Raw genomic sequence first — 16177 nt, 5'->3', positions numbered from 1 at the left:
GATTCGGCTTTTGATATTTGGAGAACTCTTGAGGTCACTCATGAAGGCACTAGCCGAGTGAAAGAGTCCAAAATCAACATTCTTGTGCACTCTTACGAACTTTTCCTGATGAAACCAAGTGAGTCCATCGGAGACATGTACACCCGTTTCACGAATGTCATCAATGGACTCAAAGCTCTTAGTAAAAGTTTTTCTAACTTTGAACTAGTCACTAAAATCTTAAGATCCCTTCCAAAAAGTTGGGATCCAAAAGTTACGACTATTCAAGAGGCCAAGGACCTTAAAACATTCCCTCTTGATTAATTTATTGGGTCTCTAATGACCTACGAAATGAACAATGTGACAAAAAGGAAATTTGAGAACAACCTTCCAAAGGACAGGAAGGATTTGGGACATAGAACACATGAAGACCACTAAGCATAAGTGTTAGGACTCTAGCTTGGAGAGTCCTAATTGAGAGGAACATTCATGTAAAACTGTTAGGACTCTACCTAGGAGAGTCCTAATTGAGAGAGACATTCTGTTAGGACTCTAGCTAGGAGAGTCCTAATTGAGAGGGGCATTCATGTAGGAGGTGTTTTCTTAGAGAAGAATTAGGAGTTGTAAGGGAATAGGAGTCTTGACTATGAGTCCTCCTAGGAGTTTGGTTAGAAGTAAGAGTCTTAAGTAGGAGTCCTATTAGGAGTTAGGGTTTAGAAGCCCTATAAATAGCCATGTATTCCTTCTCTTTTCATAAGCAATAGATGAATCTTTTCTGCAGCCTTTGAGCAGCAACTTGGAGGGAGGAACCCCTATAGAGTTCCAAGGAGGTCGATCCCCTAAAGAGTGTTAGGATCGAAATGGCACTAAGAGGGGGGGGTGAATTAGTGCAGCGGTAAAGTGTGATAAACTTTTGACGATTTAAACACTTTCGAAAACTTCGTACGATAAAAGTAACATTTTCGTTTGAAACCGTTTCGATTGCGTTTTAACTTGAAGAGATAAGTAAGATGGAGACAAAGAAGTAGAGCATTAAAGTGCAAATGGTTTGCAGTAATGTAAATGACAATAAGTAAATGCAAACTAGAAATCACGTCGATTTTACAGCGGTTTGGTCAAATGACCTACATCCACTTGCGAGGCCCCTCTTCGATGAGGCTCCCACCTTCCACTAGCAAATCTCTTGAAATGGAAGGGCAAATACCCCTCTTACAACTTTTTACAAGCGGTTCACTCTCTTACAGATTTTCAGCAAGAAAGAAGGAGGTGAACACTAGCAAATCGAAAACAAGACTAGCAAAGACTTTTCTAAGACCTTTCTCTCAAACAATTGCTGCTCAAAAAGTTGTGATCTCATCTGAGATTTGAGGGGTATTTATAGGCCTCAAGAAGATTCAAATTTGGGCTCCAAAATTTGAATTCTCTTTGGGTTCCCGATGCTGGCGGTGCCACCGCCTGTTAGTGGCGGTGCCACCGCTTGTCACTGTCAGACATTGACAGTGCTGGGCGGTGCCACCGCCTAGGCCAATTCAGCTCACTGGTTGGGCTCCAAACTTGGCCCAAACCAATCCGAACTCGGGCCCAATTGGCCCCTACTTGGGTTATAGGATTAACACCTAATCCTAACCCTAATTAACATGCTAACTATGAATTTAAAGACATTTTCTAAGCTATTACAAAGTCCGTAAGTGAAGACTTCTTCCGGCGAGCTTCCGGCGAACTTCCGACGGTCTTCCGATAAACTCTCAGAAACCATTCTACGGACTCCCGGCAAGCTCCTAGACTTCACGATTTGATCTTAGCGAGTTCCAATGAGCTTCTTCGGTAAGCTCCGATCTTTCTCGGTGAGCTCCGTGAACTTCCAACGAACCTGCCAGCGAGCTTCCGAAAAACCCTTCGGCAAGCTCCCTACTCATTCTCGGCTAGTTCCGGCAGCATTCCTGACGAACCTTCGGACTTCCGTCGAACTCTCGAACTCCCAACGAATCCTTCGCACTTGACTCTAGCACTTTGTTTCGCTTTATGTCTTCATCGTTACCGTAGTTAATCCTGCACACACAAACCAAAACTCAACTCTGATCTAGACAATTATTACAACGCGAATTGACATTCTGTTGCCCGGCACGTCATTGGTTGGCGCTTCGTCCGATTCTTCGGTGCATCATCCTCTCTTGCGGCTTGTTGCCTAATCGGTGGTTGACCTCCGCAACCCCGATATCCTTGGCGCAATTTCGCTCTCCTTGGCCCGATGCCCGACGTCCGAAGCATTCAGCCATCCAATATCCTAACGTGATCTCTTCCGGCGTAACATCAATTCCTCCTGCGTCAACTGTCTAAACCTGATCGAGTAGAACTTCATCGCTCAAAATGCAGTTTAAATCATAAACATATATCAAGTGGTTTCATCATCAAAATACGAGATTCAACAATCTCTCCCTTTTTGATGATGACAACCACTTGATGACGGAGTTAACCTTAACTCCCGGAGTTTAAACAAACTCCCCCTATCAATATGCCATATTGATAGAACCTTGAATTCAAACTGAATTCAAGTCATTGCAATATTCATCATGAATACTTGCAACACATCATCATGAACATATGCATAAACATATGCATATCATGTCATCAACATACTTCTCCTCCTTTGTCATCAACAAAAAGGAGAAGTACAACTATTCTTTGTGTTTGTAATATAAGTTCAACTCATTGCATGAAAAACATAATATTAAGTTTTATCATCATGCAGTTTTGAAGGTAGAAAATTTAGCAAGTAATGCATCATGCTTAGGACATTCAAGCTATCAAGTTTTAGATATGCAAGTTTTACAGCATATAAGATAGCACTTTTGGTAATGTTCAAGATAGTAAGTTCTACATCATGCAAGCTAGCAATATTAAGATGTTCAAGAAAGCAACTCTTGCTTCTTGAAATATGCAAATTTGTCAAGTTTTGCTAGATGTGCAAGTTAGCATTTTTGTTTCTTAAGATAGGAAAGATAGCACATTTGCTTCTTTTGAGATAGCAACTTTTTGCTTCTCTTTAGACTACGAGCTAGCAATTTTTACGATATGTAAGTTTCACAATATACAAGCTAGCAAAAATTTCCAAAGCAAATGCAAGATAGCTTTCTTGTGTAAGCTCATAATTCTTGCTTCCTATTGCAATGTGCAAGTTTCAAGTTTTGCTTCTTGAGATAGGCAAGATAGCACTTTTGTAATTTTTGTTTCTTAAGATAGGCAAGCTTGTGATGTTCAAAATAACAAGCTCTTTCTTCTAGAAGTGCCATTTTTGCTTTCTTTGCAAAGTATAAGCTAGCAAAATGTTTGAAAAAGTGATCAAGTTTTGCAACATACAAGCTAGCAAAAATGCCAAACTAGCAAGAGATAATGTTTTACATGAGGCAAGCAAACAATTTGGCAAATGTTACATTTGCATCTTCTCTTTTGAGAAGTGCAATTTTTGCTTTCATCTTGAATTGTGCAAGCTAGTTAGTTTGCCTCTTTTCATGATGTCCACGCTAGAAATTCTTGCTCCCCCTTTGTCATTGTCAAAAAGAAGGGAAGACCCTTATATCAATTTTCATATTATGACAAAGGTAAGTATCATTCTTATTTGTGCATCATTATATATTCAAATTAAAACATACACAATTTCAATAACCTTATTTTTCATGCACGATACCGAAAAATAAATCAATCATCATTAATAAGCATATCATACATGATACTCAAACATTAAAATTTTTAAGCATTTATCAACATGTTGATCATGATACCAAACATTCATCATTTAAAGCATTCATGATACACATCATATGCAATAAATACATCATGTACATCATTATCATAAGTATTGCATACATCATTTTAGCTTTATGAATATTTCATCATTGCATGCATTATACCAAAACATTTCAAGCCATGCAAGCCATAAATACAAAGAAATCATGTCATGAAAGATAAAATCATTTGAATACCAAAAAACATGATTCATATAGTAAATATCTTCTATAAATAAAATATCAAGAAAAATTATAGGAGTACAAAGAAGAGATCTTGTTTTAAAAGAAAAATCAAGTAATAACTCCAAGAACTCACAAGGAAAAATCATGATTCATTTAGAAAATCTCCTCTCAAGAGAATATCAAGTAAAATCGTAGAAGATCGATTAATGAGAAATTTTGATTTATAATAAAATCTCATGTATCGAATGTCGAGAAATCAAAATGATGATTTATATAAAAAATATCACAAGTTATATTCAAGAGAAAAATCATCATTCATTTTCAACTTATTCAATTTGTCACATCAATATTTCTTAGATATGCATGATACCAAAACATGGTTTAAATCTTTAACATATAACATGCATAAATTGAAAGGAGAAGGGAAGAATTCAAACGTACAAAGATTTCAACCATCTCATAAACAAATGTAAAGTCATGAATCCAAAATTCCATGAATCAAAATGATCATCAAACGTAATCTCATGTTATTCCAAGAAATCAATATCATGATTTTGATAAAACTCATTTCAAATTTAAATCATCAAAATCATCAAAATATCAACATTACTTTCAAGAGATTCAAAATGGTATACATAGATTTATCATAATAAACATCAAGATCAATAGGATAGAGAAAAATATTTTTTCAAGGAAAAAATATTTTCCTCTTTTTAGTTGTTTCAATTCATATGATTTTATTTCACTTATACCAAATAAAAACATGTATAATGTTTAAAACCGAAAGTGTAAGATTTATTACAACAAAGATTAATAAGGCACTTTCATTATGGTAAAAATCAATAATCCATAAATCACAAGATTCATATGCATAATTTTGAAATTTATTAAGCATGATCATTATGCATGACACTAAAACATGGTTTCAAAATGATTAATATTTTCATTACATCATTATGCAATGGTTTCATTGAACATAATTTTGAATGATTCTTATAGATAACTAAAACTTCTTTAGTTTTAATTTATGTGATTGACTTTATATTAGCATGCTCAAGTTTTGTTCTTATGTCAAAAACATACATCATGTTTGAAAACCAAAGACAAGGTTTAAAAAAATATCATCAAGCCTTCCATATAAAAACCATGCATCATCATTGAAAGTTAATATCAAAATACACATTCTTGCTTCTCAAGCACATATATATGATTATTTAAATCTAACATTTTATTCTATTAACAAAAAACATACAATTTTCAAGAAAAATAATTATTCAAAAGAAAAGAGAAAATACATCATGGAAAACATCAAGTAATTTCAAAATAATTCAAGAGAGTTGAGTTACTTACCTTGTAGTCGAAGCCCGTCAAAGCCCAATTCGCCGTTTCACCTTTGGAAGTTCTTGATTCATCCTTTTGCCTTCCTCTTCTTTGGCCTCTTCCTCTGCTCAAGTTCATTGTTTATTTTAGATTTTTGTTTCACAAACTTATTAAGATTTAGTGTTCGAAATTCAAGTTCATCATTGTCCTCATCACTTGAGTCATTGCTCAAGTGGTATCCATTTGTCCGGAGTTCCAAATCCTTCCTGTTCTTTGGAAGGTGATTTTGTTCATCATGTGCATTGTGCACCATTTCATATGTCATCAACAAACCAATTAGTTCTTCAAGTGGAAAAATATTTAAATCTTTTGTTTCTTGTATTGCGGTTACTTTAGAATCCTACCTTTTTGGAAGGGATCTTAAGATCTTGCTTACAAGATCAAAATTCGAAAAAGATTTACCAAGAACTCTTAGATTATTGACGACATCCGTGAAACGGGTGTACATGTCGCCTATAGTCTCGCTTGGTTGCATTTGAAAAAGCTCAAAATCATGCAATAAAATGTTAACTTTCGAGTCTTTGACTCTACTAGTTCCCTCGTGCGTGATTTCAAGTGTTCGCCAAATATCGAAAGCCGTTTCGCACGTAGAAATCCGATTGAACTCATTTTTGTCCAAAGCGTAAAATAAGGCATTCATAGCCTTTGTGTTTAAAGAAAAATATTTCTTCTCGAAATCCGACCATTCGTTCATCGGTTTAGAGGGAAGTTGAAAACCATTTTCAACGATATTCCATAAATCCAAATTCATAGAAATCAAGAAAACTCTCATTCGAGTTTTCCAATAAGTGTAGTCCAATCCGTTAAACAACGGTGGACGAACAACCGATAAACCCTCTTGAAAGCCATGAAGAGCTATTTCTCTCAGGTGTAAATCCGAAATGAGAAATACCGGGCTCTGATACCAATTGTTAGGATTGGAGCGGCACTAAGAGGGGGGGGTGAATTAGTACAACGGTAAAATGTGATAAACTTTTGACGATTTAAACACTTTCGAAAACTTCGTACGATAAAAGTAACATTTTCGTTTGAAACCGTTTCGATTGCATTTTAACTTGAAGAGATAAGTAAGATGGAGACAAAGAAGTAGAGCAATAAAGTGCAAATGGTTTGCAGTAATGTAAATGACAATAAGTAAATGCAAACCAGAAATCACGCCGATTTTATAGTAGTTCGGTCAAATGACCTACATCCACTTGCGAGGCCCCTCTTCGATGAGGCTCCCACCTTCCACTAGCAAATCTCTTGAAATGGAAGGGCAAATACCCCTCTTACAACTTTTTACAAGCGGTTCACTCTCTTACAGATTTTCAGCAAGAAAGAAGGAGGTGAACACTAGCAAATCGAAAACAAGACTAGCAAAGACTTTTCTAAGACCTTTCTCTCAAACAATTACTGCTCAAAAAGTTGTGATCTCATCTGAGATTTGAGGGGTATTTATAGGCCTCAAGAAGATTCAAATTTGGGCTCCAAAATTTGAATTCTCTTTGGGTTCCCGATGCTGGCGGTGCCACCGCCTGTTAGTGGCGGTGCCACCGCTTGTCACTGTCAGACATTGACAGTGCTGGGCGGTGCCACCGCCTAGGCCAATTCAGCTCACTGGTTGGGCTCCAAACTTGGCCCAAACCAATCCGAACTCGGGCCCAATTGGCCCCTACTTGGGTTATAGGATTAACACCTAATCCTAACCCTAATTAACATGCTAACTACGAATTTAAAGACATTTTCTAAGCTATTACAAAGTCCGTAAGTGAAGACTTCTTCCGGCGAGCTTCCGGCGAACTTCCGACGGTCTTCCGATAAACTCTCAGAAACCATTCTATGGACTCCCGGCAAGCTCCTAGACTTCACGATTTGATCTTAGCGAGTTCCAATGAGCTTCTTCGGTAAGCTCCAATCTTTCTCGGTGAGCTCCGCGAACTTCCAACGAACCTGCCGGCGAGCTTCCGAAAAACCCTTCGGCAAGCTCCCTACTCATTCTCGGCTAGTTCCGGCAGCATTCCCGACGAAACTTTGGACTTCCGTCGAACTCTCGAACTCCCAACGAATCCTTCGCGCTTGACTCCAGCACTTTATTTTGCTTTATGTCTTCATCATTATCGTAGTGAATCCTGTACACACAAACCAAAACTCAACTCCGATCTAGACAATTATTACAACGCGAATTGACATTCTGTTGCCCGGCACGTCATTGGTTGGCGCTTCGTCCGATTCTTTGGTGCATCGTCCTCTCTTGCGGCTTGTTGCCCAATCGGCGGTTGACCTCCGTAACCCCGATATACTTGGCGCAATTTCGCTCTCCTTGGCCCGATGCCCGACGTCCGAAGCATTCAGCCATCCAATATCCTGACATGATCTCTTCCGGCGCAACATCAATTCCTCCTGCGTCAACTGTCTAAACCTGTTCGAGTAGACCTGCATCGCTCAAAATGCAATTTAAATCATAAACACATATCAAGTGGTTTCATCATCAAAATACGAGATTCAACAAAGAGATCAACCCCAAGTTTAGAATCTGCAAGGGATCTATCACCTGGTATCAAAGCAGCGTTCTTGGCATCTCGCTGCCCTTCCACAGCCATCCATCAACCCTCCACAACCACCCAAAGCAATTCCCACAATTGCTTAAAAGATCGTCGCCGAATTCCGCCATCATCTCCACCACCGTGGATCATCCTTTGATCTCCCCGTGAATTGCAACAGGTTTTGGTTTCCTACCTTACTGCTGCTGCAATTTAGTTATCCTGATTCGAAAATCCAAAAAAAAAACTGTTCCTATATTGCTGCATAAACCTTTCGTCACAAAGTTTTTATCTCTACGACGAAAGATACATTGCAGAATTCCAACCGCATAGCACCATCTGTTTGATCTTGCTACTGTGCTTTTTCTATCCAAATTTCTATGCAATTTTTATGACATCTTTGACACTTCCTAACAGCAGATTTCCCTTTGGTTTTTTCAAAAAATTCTCAATATAAACCATTGAACTTTTATGTCTAATCTGCTATACTTGAAAATCTGCACTGTAAAATTTCAGCCACATAGTACTGTTTGTTTGATCTTGATACTATATTGTTTCTATCCAAATCTCTACGAAATTTTTATGATAGCTTTGACACTTCCTAACAGTGGATTTCCCTTTAGTTTTATCAAAAAATTCTCAATATAAACCACAATCTTTTACATCCAATCTACTATACTTAAAAATCTGTGCTGCAGAAAATTTCAGCGGCATATTGTTGCCTTAACCCATCTATTTGCAATCCTTTTTGAATGAAATTTCTTATACACTTCATAGATCATCTTGGCTTCCATTTAAGATTGATATATTAAGGAATTCATCTCTAAAAATAATTTTGTGTTGCTGCAAATTTTCATTGTAACCCACTGAAATTTTTCGACGATAATTCTGCTATCGCAACTTGCACCAATTTTCTTGCTATTATACTGCTGAAATTCTCTTGATTAAATTAGACATCCTTGCTGTCATATAATCTGTGATTTTGCTATCAATTCCCTCCTCAATTCTCTTAAGTTTTTGGTAGAAATTACTTCGAGAAACCATTGTTTCTTCGACGACAATTCTACTCTTACAAGACAGCACATACTTGCTGCAACTTCCACTGATTTCTATCAAACCTTTGCTGCCATCTACCACAGATCCAAAACTTTCATCCACAGCCCTAAAACTCCACTAAACCACACCCTCAAACTGCACCCAAAACTGCCACAAAACAAGCCTAAATCGTAGCCTACATCCACCGATCCACCAACCCTTTCGACCATCACTTCTCTCAACCTATACATGCCTTTAACCTAACAACAAAAGAGAGATCTTAATATCATAGATTTGAAGGCATATACTATGGTATCTAAGAAGGCAATCAATGCTAAATTTGAAGCCTTGGAGGCGCGAATGGAGGATAAGATTCGGATGCTCTTTACCGAACTCAGATTGGGCCGACCACTAAGCCCGAAGAAATCATATCAAGGAGAGAGCTTTGCCCAATCACACCAAGCCCAAAGATATGACTTTCAAGAGAGGGGAAGCTCTATGACCAACCCTAACTATCCATGCATGAGAGTGGACTTCCCTAGATGGGAAGAAGGAGACCCAATTGGTTGGATCTCGCGCGCGGAGCGATATTTTCAGCACCATAAAATCGCGGATGCATCTATGGTGAAAATTGTAGCTATATATCTTGAAGGGGATGCTATAAAATGGTTTGACTAGTTTGAACATATTTATGGAGTCCTTTCATGGCGATAATTCAAAGAAGGACTGCTGATCCGCTTCAGACCAATCGATTACGAGAATATTGACGGACAACTAGCAAAGATCCGACAAACCTCTACCATTCAGGAGTACCAAACCAGGTTTGAAAGGTTATCTAATCAAACTCATGATTGGTCTCCAAAACAGCTATTGAGAACCTTCATTGAGGGCTTGAAGCCGGAGATCCGAGGAGAAGTTAAAGCGCGACAATCGTATACGCTTATGGCAGCCATCTCTTTCGCACGACATCAAGAGGAACAATTGAACCATGAAGCTCGGAGGACTAGGGTCGCTCCTCAACCAGTAATATTGAAGCCCTTAGCCCCCCTTACTATCGACCAAGTCCCTACACCAAAGAGGTTAACAAAAGAAGAGCTTCGGGAGCGATATGCGAAGGGGTTATGTTGGCATTGTGATGAGCCGTGGAGCCGTGGGCATCGCTGTAGTAAAGGGGAACTTCTTATGATTGAACCGATAGAAGAAGAGGTCATTAAATATCCAAAAGAGAGCCTTGAACATGAAGAAGAAGATGCAGAAGAAGAGCCACAACCGACCAAAGTTACGGTACATACACTAGTTGGCTACTCAATCCCACAAACGATGAAAGTTGGAGGCCTTCTCAAACAACAACCGATCACTGTTCTCATCGACACGGGCAGCACTAATAACTTCCTAAATAGTAAGGTTGCTGTCTATATGAACTTACCTATTGAGAATTGTAGCAGGTTTGTTGTTAAGGTCGCCAACGGATGGATTTTGAAGTGTGATCATAGGTGCCTGCAGGTGAAACTGTTGTTGCAGGACCAAGAGATAATTGCAAATTTCTTCCTCCTCCCTCTTGATGATCATGAGGCCATACTCAGAATTAAATGGTTGATGACATTAGGTGATATTTCTTGGAATTTTATGCAACTAATTATAAAATTTTACTGTAAGGAGAAACAGGTGATACTGCACGGGAAACATGAGGGCGATGTAACGACGATTTGCACATAACAAATGGAGAAGATTTTGCATAAAGCATGCAGCGGCTTTTTGGTACAACTTGAGCAACAAACTAAGGGAGAGCCAACAAAATTTGAAGATCCAAATCTATTTCCTTTGCTTGCTGAATTTTCAAATATATTTGACGAACCGCGCAACCTACCTCTTACCCGTCGGCATGGTCATTGTATAATGATTCTTCCATGCAAATCTCCAGCAAATGCTCAGCCATATCAATATCCACATCACTAGAAGGATGAAATAGAAAGGATTGTAAAAGAGATGCTCAAAACAGGAGTTATTCGGCCAAGTTGCAGCCCCTACTCTTCATCGGTGGTCCTCATACGAAAGAAGGATGGAATATGGTGATTATGTGTTGATTACCGAGCTCTCAATGGCATAACCATCAAGGATAAATACCCTATTCTAGTAGTAGATGAGTTGCTAAGGGAGCACAAATCTTCACAAAGCTGGACCTTCGATCCGGGTATCATCAAATACGAGTATGCGAAGAAGACATACCGAAAACCACCTTTTGAACACACAACAACCACTATGAATTTTTGCTTTCTTCATAAGAAGTTGGAATATCTTGGGCATATCATATCAGAGGAAGGTGTGGCAGTAGACCCCTTCAAAATTGGAGCAATGCAAAACTGGCTGATCCCGTGGAACATAAAATTGCTACATGGCTTTCTGGGTTTAACAGGCTACTACTGCAAGTTCGTGAAAAACTATGGAGAGATCAGTGCACCACTTACTTTCTTACTGAAAAAAGATGTCTTCCAATGGTCGGACAGAGCCTCCGCTGCCTTCGACAAACTTAAGACAGCCATGACGACGACGCCGGTGCTAACACTACCAGATTTCAACCGACCCTTCATTATTGAGGCCGACGCATCTGGAGTCGGAATTGGAGCCATTCTCATGCAAGAAGGTCGACCACTCATATACACTAGCAAGGCATTGTCTCCCTCCCATCAAAATAAGTCAACATATGATAAGGAGATGCTCGCCATTGTGTGCGCAACAACGAGGTGGAGACCCTACTTGATTGGCCGACGATTTCAAATTAAAACCGACCATAAAAGCCTCAAGTACTTTTTGGAGCGAAAAATATCATCCCCTGAGTAGCAAAAAAGGGTAATAAAACTTCTTGGATTTTATTATGAAATAACTTACAAAAAGGGGAAAGAGAATGTTCTTGTAGATGTGCTTTCGCAGTTACCCGAGCAAGTTGAAGTTTCGGCCGTTTCACTTCCGACCAGCGACTTTCTTAAGGATATTAAGATGGAATGACAGGAAGATTCAGAGACTAGTAAGATTATAAAAAAATTGGAGGAAGCACCAAGCCCCATGGCTCATTACAATTGGGACTCAAAAGAATTACACTATAAGGGACGCATTGTGCTTACGATAAATTCTACTTGCATCTTTACGAGCAGATTTTGGACAAAGTTATTCCATATGCAGGGTACTAAATTGAAAAGGAGTATGACATATCACCCACAAACCGACGGCCAGACGAAAGTTTTAAATAGGTGCTTGGAGACGGCCCAAAGCCACCCACCAAATATGACTACCCACAGAGAACTCCAGACCCAACCAAGTGCCATTATTGATCGACGGATCGTGACTCGACGATGATGACCCACTAATGAAGTGCTTGTTGGGATCGGAGCGGCACTAAGAGGGGGGGGTGAATTAGTGCAGCGGATTAAAAACGTTGGTTTCGACAAATCTTTCGTACGATAAGAACGGAACTTGAAAAGCTTAACTTGAAAACGTATTCTTAAAGTTGCGCAGCAAAGGTAATAAGGAACTAAAGAATGTAAGAAGGTTTACAGTAATGTAAATTGCAATAATGAAATACAAACCAGAGATCACTCCAATTTTAGAGTGGTTCGGTCAAATGACCTACATCCACTTGCGAGGCCCCTCTTTGATGAGGCTCCCACCTTCCACTAGCAAATCTCTTGAAATGGAAGGGCAAATACCCCTCTTACAACCTTTTACAAGCAGTTCAACCTCTTACAAATTTTCAGCAAGAAAGAAGGAGGAGAACTCTCTAGCAAATTGAAAACAAGAAAGGCAAAGACTCTTCTAAGACTTTTCTCTCAATCACTTGCTGCTCAAAGAGTTATATTCTCAGCTGAGACTTGAGGGGTATTTATAGGCCTCAAGAGGATTTAAATTTGGGCTCCAAAAAATTTGAATTCTCTTATGTTCCCGATGCTGGCGGTGCCACCGCCCAGCGCTCGGGTGCTAGACGGTGCAACCGCCCAGCCCAAGAGGTGTCACCGCCCAGCTCTTGGGTGCTGGGCGGTGCCACCGCCTAGCTCTCCGGTTCACTGGTTTGGCTTAATTTTAGCCCAAACCAAATCTGACTTTGGGCCCAGTTGGCCCCTAACCAGGATATAGGATTATCTCTTAATCCTAATCCTAATTACAAGTGAACTACATAACAAAACACATCCTAAGCAAGTTTTCAACCGCTAACGTCGAGTCTTGTTCCAGCGAGCTTTCCGACGAACTTCTTCCGACGGACTCCCATCAAGCTCCCGAACTTGTGATGACTTTAACGAGTAGCCGAGCCTTCTCGGTGATCTCCGTGAACCTCCAACAATCTCTTCGACGAACTTCCGAAAATTCCGACAGGTTCCCGATTTCTTCTCAGTTGGTTCCGGCAGCATCTCCGACAATTCTTCGGACTCTTAAACGTCCATCAAACTTGACTCCGGTATCCTTGCTTTATGTTTTCTGGTTATCGTAGTTAATCCTACACACTTAACTCAATAATATGGATTAGATCAATTAACCCACCAATTGATTATATCATCAAAATCCGAGATTCAACAATCTCCCCCTTTTTGATGATGACAATCAATTGATGACGGAGTTAAACATAACTCCCCCTATCTATATGCCATATTATGAGAAGATAAAAACACTTGAATTCCATCACATTGGATTCAAGCATAACCCGATAAGTTCTAACCGTAGAGCTTATCGTAATCCTCATTAAACAATAGTAAGTACGAAACTTCGATGAAAATCATAAGTTAAATGATTAGGGACGAATTTTACTACGACAGAAGATAAAGATTTTCAATATAAATTTCATGATATAGATGTAAGGCATACTTTCAATATGATCAATCAATCTTGTGATATTTTCAAAGATTTTGCAAGGCATATAAGTCACACAAGTTTTTGTAATTCATATAAGTCATGCTATCGATATGGTGTAAGTCATCACTTAGTCATCACTTCTCCCCCTTTGTCATCAACAAAAAGAGACAAGCCAGCTAATTGATGATCATAGAATTCACTAAAAATGATCATTGAATCATTAAAAAAGTTTAGCATTTGATAGTAAACAAAATTCATCATTCAAATTTGCCAGAAATAGTTTATCCAAAAGAGATCATCATTTATGCAGATCAAAACAGTAGTTATCTAAAAGGAAGTATCAGTTATCATTCAAGCGATGACAAACTTTGAACTTGTTGTTAAAAGTAAATAGAACAGAATAAAAAGATACATCAATTTAATCCTTAGGAGGTAATCCATAGTGCTGATACATGATATCTATTTTTTCATTCATTTGTCGTAGTGTCTTCAAAATTTCAACTTGTTGATTTTGAATTTGTTCTTGCTGTGATTTGAGTTGATCTTGCTGGAATTTGATCTGAGACAGTTCCGCCATAATGAGATCTTCAGAGGAGGAAACAGGAGCTAAAGGTGCTGCGCCAAAGGGACTAGGAGGAGGAGATTCATTTCCCATAAGAATTGGTGTTTCGGGGTGTTCTATTGGTGGAGGAATTGGATTAGTCCTTCTAGGCTGCCTAACCCATATGCCATTGCTAAATGTGCACCTCAATCTTTTCAATAGGTTTTTATTTATTATGTTATATCGATCATTTTGAATAGATTCTTCATCGAGTGGGATGCAAATGTCATAGGGATGAAGAAATCTAGTGATTAACCTCCCATATGGCAATATAGTATCTTTAGCCATAATATCCTGCATGTGTTATCGAATTGAGCACCCAAAACAATTATGCTGACCGGTCATAATCCAATACATGGTACTTATCTCTATTTGACTTATTTCGTCAAGATGAAATTGTTTGGGGAATATGATACTTGTGATAATGTGATGAAGAATTTTAGAGTTGAAAGGTAGTAAGTGTTCACAACTCTTAGGTAGGAAGCCAAGGTTTGGATTTGCAAAAATTGTTTCTGCGGCTTCGGTATAGGTTGCTCCTATTGTGTTGACGTCCCATTTACCTTTAAAATAGCATCCCCTATCTTTTTCAGTTATGCCAATTAGCTCATAAATAGTGCTGTCGAATATTCTAATGGGTGTTCCTAGAAGGTAAGTGCTTAGGCTATCGTTGTCCTCATATAGGTTGGCATAGAACAATCTAACTAATCGCGGATAGATTGGTTCATCTATTTGTAGTAGAGGTAGAGCTTCTAGGTGTGCAAACCACCTAATGGGTTCTAAGTCCTCTAGTTCATCCAGATCAACATATTTTCCCTTATGGATACATCGTGTTTCAAATTTTGGAAAGCTAAGGGCTACCTCTTTTGATCTAAAAAGATCATGGTCATATGAATCTCCTTCAATCCTTTTTCCTTTTGATCTCTTAGGAGCCATTATCTAGACAAGATGATGATGAAATTATGAAAAATAAGCAAGGGAAAGAGAAAAGAAAAGAGGGATTTCAAGTGTTACCTTATGGAGATTAGGTTGAGAGATGGAGAGCTTGGACCACCAAGAATCCTTCTCTAATGCTTCTAAGAGTTAGAATGAGGGTTAGGGGGAATGGGAGAGGGCTTTGAGAGCTTTTTCTTCGGGTTGGGGGCGGTGTCACCACCGGCCCTAACCCCTCGTTAATAAGGGTCGCTCGGTCGGTGCCACCGCCAAACCGAGCGGTGTCACCGCTTGGCACTCGAGCGCTTAGGCGGTGCTACCGCCGGATCTGGCGGTGCCACCGCTGGCATCTCGCGGAGGAAAGAAAAAAATTTTTCTTCCTCCCTTTTGTTTAGCTTTTTCCCTCAAGATAATAAGTTATACTTTAATGGATCATTTTGAATTAAAGAAGAAGGAAGAAATCAAATTCACAAAAGAAAGGAATAGGACGAGTCATTTTTCGTGAAGCTCATTTTAGGGACAATTTAACATGCCTAATTCCCTTCGGATGAATTCAAATTGGTCTTCATTTAAGGCTTTTGTAAAAATATCTGCTAATTGATGCTTTGTGTCAATAAATTCTAATACAACATCATTGTTAAGGACATGATCGCGTATGAAATGATGCCTAACGTCGATGTGCTTAGTTCTAGAGTGCTGAATTGGATTTTTAGTAAGACATATAGCACTAGTATTATCACATTTTATGGGAATGTTTTTAAAGTGAATTCCATAGTCTTCTAATGTATTTTTCATCCAAACAACTTGTGCAAAGCATGCACTTGCAGCAATGTATTCGGCTTCCGCTGTAGATAGTGCAACTGAATTTTGTTTCTTGGAAGTCCAAGAAACAAGTGCATGTCCTAAAAATTGGCATGTTCCAGATG

Source organism: Musa acuminata, chromosome BXJ3-10, assembly GCF_036884655.1.
Source record: "Musa acuminata AAA Group cultivar baxijiao chromosome BXJ3-10, Cavendish_Baxijiao_AAA, whole genome shotgun sequence".
NCBI classification, from domain to species: domain Eukaryota; kingdom Viridiplantae; phylum Streptophyta; class Magnoliopsida; order Zingiberales; family Musaceae; genus Musa; species Musa acuminata.
Note: the sequence above shows the minus strand (reverse complement) of the source record.